The sequence below is a fragment of the Choloepus didactylus genome, chromosome 24 (assembly GCF_015220235.1).
Source record: "Choloepus didactylus isolate mChoDid1 chromosome 24, mChoDid1.pri, whole genome shotgun sequence".
Taxonomy (NCBI): Eukaryota; Metazoa; Chordata; class Mammalia; order Pilosa; family Megalonychidae; genus Choloepus; species Choloepus didactylus.
The window spans coordinates 5,985,170-6,001,318 of record NC_051330.1 but is presented as its reverse complement, the minus strand read 5'-3'; positions in this window follow the sequence as shown (position 1 = coordinate 6,001,318).

The window sequence follows — 16,149 nt, the reverse complement described above, 5'->3', positions numbered from 1 at the left end:
ACTTCACATTCGATGGCCTCTGTCAGTTTCCTGGAGTGCTTATTGTTTATGACTCCGTGCTTTGCTATTACTTTTGGTAGACTTGTAGCTAAAATATGGTTTAAGAATCACTGTGCCCCATGCACATCCCCAGGCCTTTCCTACAAATGGTCTTATTCAACCCACTACCGCTCACGGGGAGGTAATATTACCTTGGTCTCGCAGAGGGAGCTGTGGGAATTTACAGCAGGTAAGTGACTTTCAAAGGTCTGCCGGGTGCACGATGGGGATTTGGATCCGATCATGGGGTTCTCTCCCCTACTGTTTCCTGGCTACCAAACATCTTTAGGTCCATCCTTTCTTTCAGCCTCCAGCAACCCCATGGCCATCATTTGCTGCAGGGTGCAGAGGAGAAGGCAGAGGCTCAGAGAGGAGGGAGAATGATGGCCCGCTCTGGGGTGGGGAAGCATGGACCAGGGGGAGAGAAGACGTAGCAAACGAAGGCCCTGGCTGGACAGGCTGTGGAGGCCCTAGCCTTTCTCTGTGTCCATAAATGATCCAACGGCCCACATCTGCATGATGACGAACACACGGTTTGAAAAGGAATAAAGCCGTGTCCTTAATACATCTCCTCAGAACATTTTTCCTCTAACCAGTGTGTCCTCGATATAGAGAAGAGGCTTCTCTCCAGAATATCGATAGGCTCAGGCCCATATTCTCCCTCCCTGATCCACTAAGTCCTCAGCCACCCAACTCCTGGGGGGTTTGGGGAACACGTTGGGGGCCCATGAACAGATGTCTGTTGTCTGCCGCTGTGCTGGCCCTGTCCCCTCCCACCTTGGGCCTGGGAGGATCGCATATCAATATTACACTTACGAGTGGATTATAGATGTTTCTAGTTCCATTTGACTCCCCTCTGCCATAGTCTGAAAACTACAATTCCTGGGCTGGGCCACTCAGCAGCCGCCTACGCAGTCTCCCTGCTTCCGGTGCTGTCCTCGTGGATGCATGAGCTACCTGGGCAGCGCCCACAGATCCTGTAGGTCTCAGTGTCCATGTCCCTGCCTCCAGGAAGCCCTCCCTGACTCCCCCAAGCCAGGAGTGGCTCCTCACACAGCTGTCCCTGCCCCCTCCAGCTCCTAGATCTGAATTGCTGTGACTTTTCAGCTGTGTGTCTTTCCCAGAAGCCTGGAAATTCTGGGACCCGTGACTCTGTGGTTCACCATTGTACGCCTCACACCCAACATAGAGCAGAAACTTCATAAATAGTGGTTTAATGAACGGGCAAGGTACTTAGACAAATACAACCATCTAATTCCAAATCATGTGTATATATAGGGATGTAGCCATTCTCTTTCTCCTCTCTCCTCTCTTCCTAAAGGTGTCTGCGAATATCCATGGGTTATATTCAGCTCTTTGACCCAGCAAGAGAAAAATGAGGAGCGTAAGTCTTTAAGGCTTAGTGATTCATTTTGAAATGATTTAAAAAAAAATAATAACTGGACTCTGTCACTACTTCTCCCATTTAAGCGATCTCTCACTTAGATAACTGTCAGATAAAGACGATCCTGGTCTGTGTGATGTGTCCTCAACTGACGGATTGTGCAAGAAACAGCGATAATTTTTTCCACCGTTTGTCTTCTTAGCTCATCGTCCTAGTGCTTTTGTTTTCTCCCTCGTTTGAAACCCCTCCCTTTCTCCTTTCTGAAGCTATTGTCTTCCTTATTAGCAAACTTAAAGAGCAGTTATTTACTGAAGCCTAATGCAACCCAGGAATTAACTCAGATCTCACCGCCAAAATAATTAAGTGCAGACGGAGGCGATGTCACCTCCTGGAGGGTTCTGGCCGGGGCACTGCTGGACGCGAGGGGAAGGGGCCCTTCTCAACAACTCCCTCCTGTTTTCCCACTTCTGGCCCAGAGTCCGTTCAATGCCCACCCACCTTGGGAGAAGCAGGTCAGAAGCAGGGTGTCCAGGTTCTTTGACGGGCAGAGTTTGGGCTGGGAGAGGAGCCCACACTATGGGAGTGTCAGGCCAAGGGGAAAAAGGGGGACCTTGCACCAGGGGTGGGAGACAGACAGGAAGAGGGTGCCGTGAGCCCTGAGAGCTGCTTCTGCTGAGAAGAGAATGCTGGCTTGCGAGTCACCCAGATGGAGGGTCTGACTTGTTAACTCTTTAGCTGGATTTTCATTCCCTAGTTTGAGTTTTGGTTTCTCCACCTGCCTTGCTGGGGATATTGAAATCACATCCTCAATGTTTTCACTTCCTTAGTCATTTTTATTTGGGGGCAATTTATTGTCCATATGTCAGGCATTATAGTTATGAGTTTTGACTCCTCGATGAGCTCCTAGTTTCTTTAGGGGTGGGGTTTAATATGATAATGCTATAGTGTCTAATATATTGACGGATGATCAGATAATAGATGCAACAATGAAACAATAACAAAGATTAATAAAATGCTTGCTAAATGCCAGGCATTGTGCTAGACACTTTGCAGGTAAAATCTCATTTAATGCCCAGAACAATCTTCTAAGGAGGAAACTATCTTTGGATTAATTGGCTTGTTACGTGCTTCTCTAGCATCACACAGAATCCCAGGGTGTGTGTTTCGACCCAGTCAGTTCTCATATGATGGGTTATTTACAAACCTATCACCTTCTCTGCCTGGGATAGCCTTTCTTTTTTTAAGTTGCCATTCTGGGTATGTACTAAATCCCAGGCACTATGCTAAGGGATTTATCCCATTGATTCTTATACCTACTCCATGAAGCGACATCTGCTATCGTTCGCTGTCTTCAAGATTGGGATGCTATGTCCTGGACCAGGCTTTACAGTAACCTGCGGTGATGCTGAGAGCCCTGGAGCTCAGCCAGCCCTCCCCGTCCCTTTCCCAGAGGTTGTGGCTGCAAAGACTTGCTTTGGACCATTCTGCCCACTATCTTTGTCATATAATTCGCTTTACGTTGAAAGAGCGAGCTAAAAGAACTGTGCAGGATGATGGACGTGGGCTCTGCCAAGCTGTCCTGAATGGGCGCTGATGGAAAACAGCTGTCTCTGCACCTTGCCCTTAGGATTTTATCTTCAAATCAAAGGTTATTTTAAGAAGAAAAAGAGATGAATCCTGGCGTCTTTTGTTCTAGAAAGAAATAGATGTTTTTAATAACAGGGCAATAAGCGGATGCACTTTGGAGAAGAAAGAGACAAAACACTCGGTGCCTTCTGAGGACAATGAAGTTTTCGGTAACCACAGAAGAACCAGCTTTTTTGGCCCGTTTGCCAGTGCGCTTCGTCTTTGCAGCCTGGTCTCAGGAGTGCCATGCGGGTGAGGAGATCTGGAACCGTGGCCTGGGCTGCACGTTTGGGGCTGCTGCTTTCCCAGGCTTCGCGCTGCCAGGGCCTCGGGGACGGATGGGGTTTAGGTGACTAACTCGCCCAGGGTGGGGCGAGGCGGGCACTGCTGCTCCCGGATGCAGCGTGTGTGGGAAAAGAGACATGACCATCATTCCCGAAAATCAGAGCAGTCCTAGGCAGCAGGCAATGGAATAAAAGCACATGAAGACATGGCACTGGCCTAGCTCTTCTGCAACATTCTCTATGCCCAACAAACCTTCCCGAGGGCCGACACGCTCCAGGAAGCTTCTGGTGGGTGTGTGGGTGGGGGGCAGTGGCTGACAGATGCACCCCAGTGCTATTGCATGACTGTTCTCTGTACCCTCACCTGCTGATGGCTGGTTTTCCCCATGAAAGTGTCCAAGCCTTCTTCTTCTTTTGAATATAAACAGCAATAACAAACAAGATATCGTGGAGTAGAGGACCAGGCAAATCGGATACTTTGAGCCTAAACACTTGAATTAACTTTGTGTGGGACATTCCATCTCAAACAAGTCCTGCTGGTTCCTTTGTTGTCTCTACAGAGATTGTTTCATCACCCAGGTACACCCAATATTCCATATGCCAATGCTTTCCAAAATATGGTATGTACACCACTGGTGGTTTGTGAAATGCTTTTACGTGATTCTGAAAGTATATTCAAGTAATGCATTGGACACAGGATTAAATAATATTGTGTTGCATCATAAGAAAACACTTGCTTTTTTCAATTCTCTTTTAATACTGGCTAGGTCAAGGAGAAGATCTTGATTGATATTACAGAGTGGTTTTAATGCTTCCCCAACACTCTGACAAAGAGAAGGAAGGCCTCTGGCTCAATACTTTCTACAGGCCCGCATATTCTGCTAACAATTAATTTTCATTTTTTTGTGATTTAATTTCTGTGAAAAGAGCTATTGTGTTTCCTTTTTGTAATGTAAGGGTGACAAAATACATTCACTTAAATTTAAAAATGTAAATTGATTAGATAATAATATTGAATATATAACAGCATAGGGTAGATGGCAAAACTGTGAAGGTAGTATGTCAGTGGGCAAAAGCAGGTTACTGTAAAACTCCTCATCAACTGGCCAAGTGAGCAGGTATCTCCACAGTATGGTTGGATGGTCCCTGGAATGATTGTTTTGAAAAACTATCCCTTCTCATGTACCTCTTGCCATTTTTCCAAACACTACCCGTCATACATTACTTTTTTTATCCAATTGAGAATGTGAATATACCTCAGAGCAGATGGGTTTATTCAATCATTTTCCTTCAACCCGTTGCTCAGTGATGATAACTGCAGTTGATTTAGGAGGCAGGAGGAGGAGACACTGAGATGGGACATCAGCAACAGAGAGGATTAGCCCTGTGTTGGGTCTAAAGAGACCCACACCCAGCAGCCTTTGGTTCACTCGATGCCAGAAGATGCAGAAATGCTTGCTTACTTTTGTGATCCAAAAACAAAACAAAACAAAACACCCAGAGCCCAGAATGGACTATCAGAAAGTGCTCATGGAGGCAGGAGAGAGCCCTGTAACTATTTAAAGGTAGAACTGGTTGGGACCTAAATCTTTTGAGTCTGACTCTTCATTCACAGAAGGAAAAAATCAAAGTCTGGCCTTGGGAATGGGGAGAGGGAAGGAACATTTGGGGAGTGTCTGGCAGCATGGTGGGGAGATGGATCATGAGCAGCAGAGGAGGGTAAAGTGATGCAAATTATGAAGAAACTGCGTTCCAGTGCCTCCATTTCAATGATTTATTATAATTGGTCCTAGTGGAATTGCCCCAAGCAGAGTGGCTGTGCCATGTTGGAGACATGCCTGACAGACGATACGTTCAGAAATCTTCTACAGTCACTTCTAGTCTTCCTAATGAGCTGCTCCTTCCACAACTGTTTTTAGCAATAACTTTAAATCAAGATGGTGCCTTCCTTTTGAGGAGCATGGCAGTGATGCTTGGTTAATCCCCAAACCTTTTCTCTAAGTTGAACAGTAAGCACCAGGTACTTTTCTAGTGTCAAGAAAGAGAAGAAAGAACACAAATATATTTGACTGACACTCTGTTTACTTTTTTTTTTTTTTTAATTTGAGAGGTTTTAAAACCTAAAAATGCCCTTCAGATCTTTGGGTTTATGCCCGTGTATACATGTGCTCTCAAACACACCACACACCACAAAGCAGACTGCGGTGAAATCCACACCGAATTTCAGTGTCTACAATGTGTCACGCACTGGGTGAGGATGACAATCGACATTTTTTGGGTAGGTTTGGGCTGCAGATTCTATATGGTGAAGGTCAAACACCCTTTCTTTAGGAGGACAGGTTTTTTTCTGTAGAAGCTGAGCAAATTGGCCAGGTCCCCTGCTTTTCTGCACCCCACTTCTTCACTTCTAGGCTGGATATGTGTGTGTAAAGAATTTGAAGCCAAAGGAGAATATTTTGTACTATACCCAGGAAACCAGCACACCCTTCCCAGGCTTGGGCAAGAAAACGGAAAAGTGAGTTCTTCAAATTGTAATCAGAAGGTTCCTCAACCCAAGATCTTCCTGCAGAGTCCAAGGGTTGGAAACTGTTCATTGGACACATGTGTTACATTGTGCTTCTGCATCCACATCAGGTCTCCCGGGAGACCTAACCCCAAGTAGAGGGAGAACGGCTGCCCCATCGGGAAGATGGACCAGTGCCTGAATATAGAGAAGCTCCATTGCTTCCCCACTTCTTCCATTTGTAAGAGTGATGTCCATCTTGTCTAGAAGAAAAGTTGAGGTCAGATAGAGTCCCACAGAGGCAGTAAAGTAACTTCCAACCCATGGGACACAAGTTCCCTCAAGCCCAAAGACCTGGGGCTGGACCTAGAGTTCCCAAACCCTGTCTCCATCAACAGAAATGACCCTCCTCCCCAGCTAGTGCAGGGGCAGCTCGGTGAGCGTCATCAATTAATGTTGCCTGTAAATTAGAGAGCAGAAGCCTGCCAGGGGCTGGTTTCCAGCTTCCTCGGAAACTTTGATCTGCCTCAACTTGCCCTGGGTGATTACCGTCTGAGTTGCCTCTGTAGTAACTTCTAAAATATTCAAAAATTCTGAATGAAATCAGAGGCACCTTGAGTCCAAGAGGTGAGAGCGTCTCAAAATGAACGAGGAGCTCTGCTCTTTTTCCTGAGGAGAAAATCAGTGTGACGAGCTTCACGCCACTGAGAATTGACTCCCAGCAAAACCACCCAGCACTTTTTGGATCCCAAGGGTCCAATTTGGAATTTAACATTAAACCTGCCATTTTAAGTGCCTCAAATTTATTTCCTCTTTGGAAAAGAACTTGACTTGGGGTAGAATTAAAAATGTGGTTTTTAAAAGCAACTCCAGTTGGCTCTTGGGGAGGAGAGCTCCATAGGAGAGATTTGCCAATTCAGGGTGGGCTCCCTTCTGACAAGCAGCCACTGTTGTGACTTTATTCTGTTTCTTATGCAAACATAGATATCTGGGATTAGAAAAGCTCCCTATCAGGTCACCCCTGACTAGAAAATGCATGGCCTAAAATCCGGACAGGTATAGGCATCTTGTTCACAGGGTTTGGTCAGTGGGGACCAATATGGCTTCAATGTCAAAGAATCAGGCAGGTCACCAGTAGGGGACCAAATGCACACGGGTGTACCCACAGGTGGTAAGAGGGATTATGGGTTTTCTCAGGTGTGTTTACCAAAAACAGCCAAGTGCAGGTACACCTGATTAGGCAGCCTTGCACTTGGCCAGCTGTTTGCACCCCTGGATCTTGACTTCTTTATCTGCAAAGTGGGATCACAGGGGTCCCCATCTCCTGTTAGAGGTGTGCTGAGGAGTAATGAGCCAATTTTCACAAAACTTTCTGAGACCCCAGGAAGAAAATTGCTTTTTCATGAAAAGGGCTTGAAGATTATTTGTCATCCTGTAATAAAGCCATCTGCTCACTGGAATCTCTGCCATTTTCCTTTTAGCACTTGGGGTTGCATTCCTGTAAGGCTGCAAAATATGTCATGAATGCCCTGAGAGTAGCTATTTGAAGTCATACAATACAGACAGTTTGACTTTCCTGAAGATAAATGATGGAATCTGGGATTGCCTGAATATTTGAACATATCTGTCATTCGCTCAACAAATCCATTAGTTCAAACGGAGCCCCGTTACATCCCTGGCACTAAATGGTAAGGGATTCATTTATTTGATGAATAAATTAATTTTATTCATTTTATTCATTTATTTGATGAATAAAAATGAGCCCAGGCTCTCAGAATGTTTATGGGCTAGTTGAGGAAATAACTCTGGAAATGTGAATTATAGTACAAAGTGAAAAAACGCCATGATAATATATGAACTAAATGCTATGGGAGGAGCAGAGGTGGGAGAATTGACTAGGCACAGAGTATCTCTGAGACATCATTACCCAAGTGTTTTGATCTCCTCACTGACCAAACTTTGCCCTTTCTGCTGTGCTGGGTTCAAGTCTTCCCTAAGGAAAGAAATAAGCTGGTTTTGTAGTTTGGGGTGTGGTGGTGAAGGGAAAGCATCAGCTTCTGAATTCTGCAGACTCTATCACATTGGCTGATTAGTCAGATGGATTTGGGACTCACAGGTGAGTAACATGTTGCCCTTGGGTGGTAAGTTACCATAAGCAGTGTCACCATCGCCTCTAGAATGTGGATTGGAAACAGATTAACACATGAATCTAATTCTGCCCTCCTTCATTTCCCTCCCTCCCTTCATTTCTTCTTTTCTTCTTTTCTTCCTTTCCTCCTTCTCTCATTCAATAAACACTTTTTAAAATCCATGCTGTGAAAGACACTCTTTCAGGGGCTAGGGATTAAAAGACAAGAAGAATGAAAAATAATGCACGACCTCCAGTAGTTCCCAGTGTGGTAGGGGAGACAAACTATGAAGTCATTGCAGTGGGGTGTGACAAATTCTATTCTCAGGGACAAAAAGAGGGCATCACACAGGGAGAAATCTGTAGTGCTTTGGGGCCAGAGTGGAAAAAGAGTCAGAAGATTTTAAAAAGAAGAGGTGCTACAGCAAGAGCTTGAGGCACGAATCGAGAGTTTCGGAAGGGAGGTAGAATAGCATTTGAAGCAGATGGAAGAGTAAGTGAAGTAGTTCAGAAATGAGAATGTGCATAACGTATGCAGGTAACTGAGAGTTCAGTGTGGCTGAATGTAGAGGACTGTTGAGAATGGTTGAAACTAAGAAGAAGAAGAGGAGAAAAAACCCAGCCAAATAGAGAAAGTCATTTCTGGCTTGGCTCAGTGTTCCTGTTTGCTAATGCTGCTGTATTGCAAAACACCAGAGATGGATTGGCTTTTATAAAGGGGGTTTATTTGGTTACAAAGTTACAATCTTAAGGCCATAAAGTGTCCAAGCTAAGGCATCAATAATAGGGTGCCTTCACTGGAGAAAGGTCATTGGCATCTGGAAAACCTCTGTTAGCCGGGAAGGCACGTGGCTGGCATCTGCTTGCTCCCAGGTTGTGTTTCAAAATGGCTTTCTCCAAAATGTCTGTTTCCAATGTCCATCTTCAAAGTGTCTGTCTCAGCAGCAGCTCTGAGTTCTTTCTGTTTGTGAGCCCTTTTATAAAACCCAACAAAGCCCTAAAATAAATGAAAACTCAATAAACATCTGCTGAATAGATGAATGCAGTGTACGATACAACCCCATTTTTAGTGTTCATTGAAATTGAGGACAGCATAGGAAAAAGAAAAACCTCAGAAAGTAAGCATGAAGTAATTGCAGTTGAAGATGTAAAGTAGCTTTCTCTCCAGAACCTTCCTTAAATTAACCTATTGCCATTAAAGGATTAATTAATTCTACTTATTAAAACATGTTTTTGAAAGATATCAAACTCTGGTTAGTGAATGGAAATTTAAATTTGTAAAGACCAAGTAGAGATTCTTACTGAAATAACATTTTCATGTAACTACTGCTGGATCTTTAGGAGAAAAAATTAATAGGAAAAAAATTCCTGGTAGCCTGACATTTGAGATTATACTGAAGGGCTCATTAAGCAAGTGGAGGCATGAAATGGGAGCAGAACCCAGAAATTTCACCTTTTAGCCCCTGGCTCAGCTGTGGCCTTGGAAACAAAATGAACTAGGCTGAACGGATCGCCCTGTGCCTCTCAGCTTAGTAAGTGACTCCGATGTGTCAGCATTGTAGAATCCATAGTTAGGGTGGCTTGCCCTGAGCCCTCTGCTAGTTGTGTTGTTCCTCTAACCTAAACATGTCAAAACAAGGCTTTCCAGCTACTTCTTACTCACAAGGAAATGACTGACAGAAGTTTGTGTTACCAAATAACATGCATGTTTTCCCAGTGGTTTCATCTGTGTAGCATTTGGAATGACAAGCTTGTGTAGACCACAGATAGAGTCTGCTGTGCAGTTTTCTGGGAATGAGCAGCTCTAGAAGGTCAATTTCCCTTCATGACTTACTCAGACGCCATTGGCCAGACGCTGATTCCCGAGATGACTTGTCAATGGACCAAGATCTCCGATGGTGCCCCCGGATCGAGCAACATCTTTGGCAACTGAAGCAACATCTCCCGAGGGCCTCTGACTAACTGCAGGAGCATTTCCTTTTCTTTTTAGTGTATTTATCATCATTTGTGCTGCTGGGTACTCAAAGGTGATTGGATGGATGATTCCTCACACCACACACAAAAATAAATTCCAGATTGTCTTAAAGAGCTAAACAGAAAAATTCCAAACTGTCAAAGTGTTGGAAAGTTCCTTGGAGAAATGGCTGATTCCAAATCTGATCAAGACATTTGAGAAATGCCTAGGTGTGTAGTCATAGTGGAAAGCAAGGAAGCTGTCAAAGACTGCCAGGGCCATGTCCAAAGGGGTTGGTGCCCATTTGAGAAGACTTCCACTTTCAGCATCGATATGGACAATCACTACCGTTGTTGAAACACATTGAATACGTTTGGATCCATGAACTCCCAACGATACTAAAAGTATAATTGGTTATTCTTGAAGTATGCTAGATGAACTGTATCTCTGGGGAACCAAATAATATATGAGGGCAAGTTTGCCTTGAGATGAGTATTCCAACTAATACATACACAAGGAATGATAAAATCAGAATAACATCATTTTGCAACTCCTAAGCAATTCATGGGTCAAGACAATGATCACCAGTGGTGCCAACATTACCAAAAAGAGAGACAAGTAGACATTCGTTCCTTCTTGTAGGAATCTTGCCAAAATAATGAAACCTGAATTTGATCAAGTCTCTGGATCCAAATACAAATTAACAGGAATGCACACCACAGAGGAGCTTTTAAAGACAACCTAAGTATGCAATCAGCAAGATCAAGACTGTGGGAAACTTTACTGCACAAATGACCTAATTCCTTTAGCAAATAAATTGCATGAAAAAAAGAGAGAGATGGAGGATGAACCTAGAGGTTAAAAGAGATTTGAGACATATCGGCCAATCACATTATTTATATTTGGCTCCTGGTTTGGATCAGGACTTGGATCCTGATTCAAACACACATTAAAAAAGAAAAAAAAAATTAAGACATTTAGAGATAATGGGGAATTTGTGAACACAGGCTGTATTTTTGATGGTATTAGGAATAATTGTTAACCTTTTAGGAGGGATAAAGGTATCGTTAGGTGTGACATGGAATTATTTATGGGTGAAATGATGTGATGTTTGGGATTTGCTCAACATAATGCAGGAGGAGGGAACAGATGAGAGTATAGATGAGTGTTTTCTCCTTTTGCAGACTCTTGCTTTACAAGTTTTCTCAGTTAATGCTGCATCTTTACTTCTATCATGTGATATTCTGCATTTATTCTGAGTCCTGTTGCTTGAGATGATAAATGCTGTAGCTCGATGATGAACACGTGGGTTCATTATAGTATTCTTTCTACTAGAAAATTTTATGATGGGGTAAAAGAAAATATGAACATATTTTTGTACTTAGGAGATGGGAAAGCCTTCCTAAGGAATGCACAAAACTCTGAAAGTCTTAGATTAAAATAACAATAAACATGGAAAACTAGCTGCCCATTATGTGAAATTTTTATGTAGAATAAACATTTGCATCTGTTTTAAAAATAACAATAAACAAACAAATAAATAATAAAACTTCTTTATGGCAAAAGGCACCATAAAGAAAAAAAAATGGTAACCTAGGAAAATAAATACTAGCAACTTATGTAACAGACAAAGGATAAATATCCTTAATATATATATTAAAAAACTCTCCATGAAATAAAAAAAGAAATAAGAAACCTAGGACTCTGGAAAAAGCACATGAATAGTCATTTTATGTGTGTGTGTTATTTCTCTGGATAAGTTCCATTTACTAATCATTGTACAAAAGAACCTTGGCATTCATTTGAAGAGAAAAGAAGTTATGTACCCAAAGATTTAATATTTTAGCAGTGTGAAAGTTCAACTTTTATAACAGGACTTTTTGTTTGTTTGTTTTTTGTTTTGTTTTTTTTATAACAGGACTTTTTAAAGTGGAGAAAACTTTTGGAAAAATTGTAAAAAGAAACTTAATGATTTATCAGAGTATAGGATCCAAAACACGTTTTTAGAAAAATGTAAAGTGCCCAAATACCAACTTACACAGGTGATACAGGCTTCCTGGAGCCAAATGAAGCTTTCATGGAGAAACACATTTAAAAATAGTCCAGATACATATTTATAATTGGGTCAGTGAAGGTGAAACCATCTTTCTTGGCTTTGAAGTTATTCTAAGAAAAAAGGAGATCAAACCAGAAAACCAACAATTACAACTCTCAGCATGCCCCACATTCCTTAGTAATGCATCTCATTAATAGTAATTCCATATGATCTCATTTTCACCTTAAATGTGAGTAGTGTAAAACCTCCCAACCTCAGGCAGGGTGCAGATTGAGTGGTTACATTTTCAAACTCGACTCGAAATAATCTGCCTTTGGATTTGACTAAAGAGGACGTGGACACTGGACAATAGCAAATTCAGGAGCCTCGTGGCCAAATCCCCATCTCTTTCTAGTAGCTGCTGTGAACTTTGCTTGCTATTAAATAAGTGGTGTCTGGTGGCTTCCCAAACCTTGGACATCCCAGGGTTTCCAAAGCATAAACAAGGAGCAGTTATTAAACATGGTGTGAATTATTGCATGCAAAGGAACATAAAGGCAGGGGGGCATGATGACGCATTGCCCCAGAAGCCTCATTCACTAGAGCAACCGTGTTATTTCAAACTTAGAGAGCAAAGCAACGAGGTCCTAACTCCAGAACTCAGTTTCTGATGGTTAATTACAAGATCAGCTTGCTTGAGAACTGACAGGTCAAGAATGGTGTGAGTTCCAGAAGCTGGAAGCTTCCCATTTGTTACTAAGATCAGGGAAGAGAAGCTGGTGGCATCTGAATAGCCAAGTCAGACTTTCTCCATGAGACTTAAGACTAGTCTCTGTCCTGATGCTTTCTGGCACGGGTGACTTGAGAAAGCAGATGAAATCCTTATCCCTTTCCCACTAATTGAATACTCTTAAAATTGTAGGCATTTTATTTATTTCTACCCCACCACATTCAAAACTGATTTGAATGACTATAAGGAATAATAAGGGGTGTGAAACCACATCTTTTTTTTTTTTTTTTTTAATTTTTAAGGTCATTTTGTGAATGAAATAATCCTAATGGCCGAATGAAAAAATTGGTCAACCTCATTTATATTCTGGGAAATGCAAAATTAGAAAAACAGTAAAATAGCATTTAACTTGTTAGGCAAAGTAAAAAAGAAAAATGGAAAGAATTGGATATGGGGGAAAGGGTACTCATATATTGTTGGTAGGAGGATGAATTGGTAAAACCTTTTAGAAGAAAAGACAGCCATGTCTATTAAAGGTTAAAAAGCATTAATTCACTGAGCCCTTCAGTTTCTAAGAATCTACTCTAAAAATTTCTAAGAATCTACTCTATGGGCCCCTTACCACAGTATTTTACATTGTGCAAGATGAATCCCTTTGTGGTTACTATGGTGGTTTTGAATGGTGTCAACTTAGCTAAACTGGAACTGTGTTTCCCCCAATTCTCCTTCCTGTCCAGTTCTGAGTTATGACTGGCCACAAATGACACTTGCACAAGCTTTGGAAAGCAGACGAGAAGCAGCCGCCATGATGCAGGAAGGGTTGGTTTGGAGGGCAACTCATGCTGCATGCAGCTCACACGCGTGCATCGTTGCTGATCTCCAGCTTGCCGTGCTGATATGGGGCAGCAGCCAGGCCCACCAGACCTCCTCTCCCAGCTCTCCCATGTCTTGGACCAGGCAAAGGGGCAGCACTGTGGCAAAGGTTTCCAGGTTCTTCTACAGGTCACCCACATTAGTGAGGTTGGAGGTGGAGAGTCAGCCCCAGGTTCCAGTAGGTTCTCACTCTCCCCAGCTACACCACCCCCAGTTTTTCTTTCTGCAGGCTGGTCCTTCCTGCTGACCTACAGCCCCATCTTGGGTCCCTGCCCATCACAGAGCTGATAGCCTTCCATAAATTTTCACCAGGTCCCCAATTGTGCAAAGTCTAAAACCTACAATAAATTCTTCATGCCACATAACTCCTGTAAGTTCTACTTTCCTGATTGAATTGTGAGACAGCACTCACCATGCAATGAGCCTCAGACTAATTCCAGGATATCACACAGTCTGGGTAAAAATAAAGTCTTACCCGGGGAAGTGTATGAAGAAAGGATCAGTGAAAAGAAAAAACCACATGGATAGACTCAGATCATCCCCAAGTCAGGGATGCCAGGGCCAAGGTGAGCTGCTGGACATGTCTCGGGTATATGTCCTGGAAGAGAGACCCCAGCCCCTAATGCTCTCCCTTCTCATAGGGAAAGCATGAGAACAGCACTATCAGTGGGGGTACACACAATTGGGGTTCAGATGCTGGGAATTTCGATGTCTATAGTTTTCTGCGAAAGGCAGCTGTCTAGCACCTGGGGACACAAAAGGGGTCCCTGGGAATTTTCCATTCCTCCTGCTTGCATGAAGAACCATTAGTCTCATGGGAAGCTGAGTTTGCATGCAGCTCCTTCCACTGGTAAAGTGGAAGTAAATCCTTGCCTGGGAAACCCAGAGCCAGTTCCCATGGATCCCTTCATAACTCTATTTCTCTCTCTCTCCGCAATTTGTGTGTAAGAATTTTCTTTGCAGCACTGTTTGTAATAGGAAAAAAATTGGAAACAATGTAAAAGTCCACGAATAGAGAAATGGTTTTAAATAAACCATGGTGCCAATTATGGAATACTCTCCAGCCTTCAAAAAAACTAAATAAAATAGATCTACTAACAATGAGTGTCATTTCAGACAACCTGATGTTCATTTTCTTATGGTCAGTTTGGCATTAAATTAATTTTTACAATATTGTGTTTGAGTGTGGATGTATATAAATGGTTTTATTGGTTTCTTCCAACTAACTGAGGTCATTCAGTTTCCTGATCCACAGTTTCTTCATGAAAAATACCAGGATGGGACTAGACTAGAAGGTTTCATGGGTGAATGTTGCCAGTGGATGTGTTTTGTTTAGTTGGTGTATTAAGATACATATTTTCATTTGAATCTGTGGTCAGCATTAAACCATCAGGCCACTTTAGGTAAATATTTGGATTTCTCCCTTTTCCTGAAAAAAATAGAAGACTTGACAACAGTGGGTCCACATCCCACATCTGACAGGCTGGAGATATGGTTGTCCCATTTCTGTTGGGGCTTGAGCTTTTGTTTGCAGTGCTTCCTGTTGGCTTCTGTAGGGGCCTCTGAGCTGCTGACCTCAGGGAGTCCTGGGATCTCACAGACCCTACACTGGTCAGCTCAAAGGTAAAGGACAAAGACAAATAAAAGGGTCATGGAAAGACACAAGGAAGGAAAAAAGTAAGGGAGGGAAGGAGAGTGGGGGGAGTAAGAGATGGTGAAAGGCAGATATTTAAAAAGTGCTCAAGAGCCCCGTGGAGAGATGTCTGACTAGCAAGCTCCAGGAATCAGTCCCTCCACCAAAATAACTATTGAGCTGGCAGGAAGTGCCTGCATCAAGTATTTTGAAACTCTGGAGTCTAGTGGAGCACTGTGCAGTGTCCAGGGAAGAGGTTGATAAACTATGGTAAATACTAGTGAACCCTCCCTGCAGCAGCTACCATTCCCCAACCTCAGGGCAGGTAGCAGTGGGGACTGTAGCCTGGGATCCTGGTGGCTGCTTGCTGGTGCCAGGATGGGATAGAATGATCTAGTTCTCCAAAATCAGGAGAGTGTGGTCTGATTGCTGAGCACTGCTTTTGATCAGCTACTTCAGATGGTTAGTCACTGGCCCTAGGGTTGGCTATTGTCCCAAACCCCCTCAGGCCAAAGTGGTAGAGGAATCTTAAATACAACACCCTTCTTCAAAACTGCAGAGAAGTTAAAGGGTTCCAGTAACTGGACCAGTGCTTGGTCAAGAAAAAAAAAAAAATGCAGCTTCAAAAGCCATAGGAGAAGCTTCTCATGTCCTTACTGCACAATCACCAGATTTATATGGAAGGGTAAGGGACTTTGAATAGCCAAAGCCATCTTGAAAAAGAAGAACAAATTTGGAGGAGTCACCCTCCTGATCTTAAAACTTAGTGCAAAGCCACAGTAATTAAAACAGCATGGTACTGGCACAAGAACAGACACATAAACCAGTGGAATGTAATTGAGAGTTCAGAAATCTACCCCTGCATTTTTGGCCAACTGATTTTTGACAAGACCGCCAAGTCTACTCCATTGAGAAAGAATCATCTCTTCAACAAATGGTGCTGGGAAAACTGCATGGCTA